Below are 5000 nucleotides of genomic sequence, written 5' to 3'. Positions count from 1 at the left end.
TATATATATAATATATATAGTATTATATATATATATATATATATTATATATATATATATATACATAATATATATATATATATATATATATATATATATATATATATTATATGATATATATATATATATATATACATACTTATGTATGTATATATATTATATATATATATATATATATATATATATATATATATATCTATATATATATATATATATATATATATTGTGCAATGAATAAAAGAGTAAGTATAGTTGCGCGTGGGTATGAAAAAGAGAAAAAAGAATTCCTCATTTCTCAGTTAAGGGCTGTGGATGGACCTAAAGGAAAAGAAAAAATCTCGCTTGATTTCATTTTGTTTGATACTGGATTTAATTTAAATGGTTTTTGTTAAGGGTAAACTTAGCGAAAGTTGATTGTAATGTCATGCACCTAATAAGCGCTAATGAATGAAACTGCCAGTTCTTGGTGCGTGTACCTCCATTGGACAAACTAAACAAAAAAAAAAAAAATAAATAAATAAATGGAATGAATAAAATACATTTTTATAGTAAGGTCTCAATTTCGTTCAACTAAAAGCTTTGCACCCCTAGAAATTCTCTAAGTATGCGGAATAGTACAGAACACTGAGAAGTCCCTCCAAAAGAATAAGTAAAAAAACGTATGTCAATAAAAAACAAAAAGGACAAAAATAGAAATATTCGAGAAAAACTAATATGAAATATTTTCAATTAGATATCTGGAGAATATATTTGTCCATTACACATTAATAATTGGCTGGGTGGACTGTGATTTTTAAAAGAGAGATCATCGCCTAATTCTCAGCCAATTCCTTCAACCATCAGTGAAGAAGATTCTGTATACAAGAGTATTTCATTTTATTAGATTTTAGAGCCGCCAATAGTTCTGTCTTTTCCACAAACAAGTTGACAAATGTGATGCAAATATATCCAGTTATATAAAATACACAATAACTGACAATCAAAAAATGATTATTATACCATATGAATGATATATCATAAATTAAGATTCAGCTACAGTAAGGAATACAAAACCAGATTAGAAATAAATCAAGAATAGAATGTATCTAATGATGCAGTGCATGAAATCGACAACAGAAGATTAATAGACCGACTTCAGTGATGTGTCAATTTCAATCGGCAATTGGGAGTCACAAAAGAGAATCACCGGAAATCAGGAACTGAATAATATTCTTGATGAATTGATTTTTAATTCAACCATAATTGTGTTTTATTGTAAAATGAATGGTAGATTGAATAACGAACTCAGTATAACGGTTGACAGGATTATTGGAAATTAGGATATGAACAATATGCATGCATACATGCAAACTGCAACCATATATGCATGCACATTTACATCCATACGTAGATACATATGTATAGTTTATATCACGGAAATGACAATGTGATCTGAAATATGAGAGGAAATTGAAATAAATGAGTATAAGAACCTTCGCCTTTGCTGTGAGGTATTTTCAAGTTTACTTGAAGCAGTGGAGGCAAGAGATCTTGCACTTAGAAGTCTGCCTTTCTTAATAATGGGAGTATTTGATACTAATCTATTTCTGAAATGAATGATTCAACTTAATTCAGAGACCACTAGTATTGATTCCAGAGCACGAGTTTGTAGAGAGTAAGTTTTCCACTCAATAAACCCCGTTTCAACTGACTCTTCCCTTTTGGGCTGCCTTAGGGAAAGCAATAGATACGGGTCCTGTACCTAGGCACTAATATTGCTATTCCATTTTATTTGCTTCTCTGGGAACAATGTGATTTGACTCCGGGTTAGCGTCGGGGTTGCCATGGCAACAGGACAGGTTTGGGAAGGTTAGTTAGATAGGAGTTGATGTTTAGAGAGAGAGAGAGAGAGAGAGAGAGAGAGAGAGAGAGAGGAGAGAGAGAGAGTTGACTTGTATCTGTTGGGGTTGGGGAAAGTAAAGGAAATAATGGAATCTCATGATTCACAACACAGCACTTTTTAAATAAACGAAAAAGAAAATTGATACATAGAGATAGATAGTTAGATAGATAGATAGATGAATGGATAGATAGATAGATATAAATATAATACATATCCCCCTGTATTCATTTATTTAATTATCCAGTAATGACATTCACTCCATTTACTGTAGTTGAATAATGTTGGCAGAAGCGGACTGTTGTGCAAACGGTCGAAAGCTCCCTGCTTTTAAACTATTAGTCTTTTTGGAAAATACAGCATCATATACATCATTATGGCTTTTTAACTCGTCATAACAAGTCATTACAGATTATTATTACATATTTATGTTAGAGCTGGCTAAAACCCAAAGCTAAGTTTCACAATCATTATACTGAGCATCTCTCGTCCTATGTCAGTCCGGGCAGTGTTTCAGTCATGATGTAGAAATGATTCAATTTGTTTTCAAAAATCTAAATTTCTCATTTTATTGGTCTCTTCCGGGAAGGGGCTTTTAGGATACTTAGCGCATGATATGTTTGGGCTCTTCGGCACTCGCGAAATGAGCAAGTCACTGCAATCAGAGCAACGAGCTTCTTGGTCGAAAAATGTCAAGATCCAGCCGTATTTCCAGGCGGCTGGAAACTGCCAAATTCACACAAACTTTCTCAAATGACCCAAACCACTCGCAGGCCGCAGCTCGCTACCCAAGTTCCAATAGAGAAAGAAGTCTAAAAGAAAGCAGAGACAGGCACTCATTCCAAGGGCGAAATTGAAGACTGAAAACTAATTTGTTGCTCAGTCTAATTGTAATCGTTTCTTTATTCTGGGAGAATGACTGTGCTTTGTCATTACCCATTCTCCAGGAGACGAGTTTAAATTATTCTTTGCGGTATGCTGTAGGTTCGCCTTAGATGTAAACATCCGGTCGTGGCTTAATGACATCAGTTTTTCTATTTTTTAGCATGTATGGATAGTGAAAGGAAAAAAAATAATAACTCTTTTTCTATTTTTTTAAATGGTCTTATAACAGTCAGATAAGATGACAGTGTGCTGCTTTCATGCAGCCAACCATGTCCTAAAACCCTTTTTAATTAGCGTACAATGTAAATTAAAAACATCAATATAGGTAAAACAAATACACTAAATAAACACAGATGTTGAAATATTTTAGAAATTGCAGAGCGAGAAAAACTAGGAATGAGAAATGCAAAGATAATTTACTGTGTTGTTAGGTCATCTTTGCCCACACATTCGAGAACTTTGCGTAATTATCACCTAAAGTTCAGTTATTGTTCATAGTTACAGAGGTGAATCATTATCATTCACAAATATATATATATAATATATATATATAATATATATATATATATATATATATATATATATAATATATATATATATATATATATATATATATACATACATGTGTGTGTGTATAACACTAACTAAAATCTTAGCCTTCAACTATAACATGTCAAAGACACAAATGAATTTTGGGAAATACCTTTTGAAAACCCTTTTAGTACAGATATCACCAAGCAATAAAAGATAAAAACTGGATTTTCATCCATTGCTGATAATCACACATAGTTGATATGTACCCCCCATATTTAGGTTGTATGACAGCGCCCTTTATATGATTGGTCAACGAGCCCTTCAACACAAATCCCTATTAATACAAATCTAAAAAAAAAAAATTTACCGATAGAAATAAGTTTTCATTATAGCATAGTAATAATTAAAAACTGAGATGCTTTGATGTTTTGATTAACTATTCTTGCTGAAAAATTCGAAATAAAACTTCAGATATTCTTTTGCAAATAAAACTTCAAATAGCAACAAGTTATAAAGCAGATGCAAACACCTTGACATCGTATTATAATTATCAGACTTAATTTATGTCTTAGTAAAATATTAGAGAAAACATATGGTTCTTATTATTTTATTGTTTGTTAAGCCAAGACCTCTTTTACTCTTGGTGAAGCCCTTCTCTTGAGATAAGATGAAATTATATTTCTTCTTCCATCTGATTCCTTTCCTTTCCTTTAAAAGACAAGATTCCAAATCTAGCAAGACCAAAAGCCCATTTGCCCTCACCAATAATGGAAGTGGCTTTGCCAGAAGCCATAATGAAAATATGATGTTTCCTTTTCCTCTGGTAACTGTGCAGACTATTCTGCAGCTTTTATCTCCATCAAAGATCAATTTACTTTATTATCCATTTTCTGTGATGAATTGGAAATAAGCTAAAGCTCATTATCTCTGGCAACCTACGTCCGAAAGCTTATTCTATAAAAGGATAGAGCATGGAACAGAATTCGTGGATTAACAGTCGACTGCAATATTATCTGGAGAGTCAGTTTGAACTTCTTCAAAGGGAGGTTGATTTTTGGCATCACGAAGACAGAGATTGACTTTGGCTCCTTTGAAATTCAAAAAAAAAAATCGAAGGAAATGAGATTTACTGAATTGGTAAGATATTTGAGTTCTCTCTCTCTCTCTCTCTCTCTCTCTCTCTGAGATTATGTGAATGGGAAAGAGCAAAGAAATTCCAAGTGGGAATGCAAACATCCCCAAGGATATCAGTATGCACTGAATTTTCCAAAAAATTATTATTGATCTAATAATCGGCCTCGAGCAGTTTTGAATATGTTTCTTCCATAATATTGATTAAGGCCACTCAGAACATCTCTGAATTTTATTATATTTTCATGATAAATTCACTAAGGAAAACATAATTTCCTTCGCATTTTTCTTAGTGCTACAGTGGGGTTTTCCCACAGCTTTCTTTTATGTCCTAACACCTTATCTCCGTTATTTTCTGGCTTTTCTTTTTTCTGGTCTATCATAGTCCTGAATTCGAGTGGGTGGTATTTATAGTGAGGTGTTATTATTGTTATTGATTATTATTATTTTTTTTTTTTTTTGCTCTATCACAGTCCTCCAATTCGACTGGGTGTATTTATAGTGTGGGGGTCCGGGTTGCATCCTGCCTCCTTAGGAGTCCATCACTTTTCTTACTAACTGTGCGCCGTTTC

The sequence above is a fragment of the Macrobrachium nipponense genome, chromosome 1, assembly GCF_015104395.2.
Source record: "Macrobrachium nipponense isolate FS-2020 chromosome 1, ASM1510439v2, whole genome shotgun sequence".
NCBI classification, from domain to species: domain Eukaryota; kingdom Metazoa; phylum Arthropoda; class Malacostraca; order Decapoda; family Palaemonidae; genus Macrobrachium; species Macrobrachium nipponense.
Note: the sequence above shows the minus strand (reverse complement) of the source record.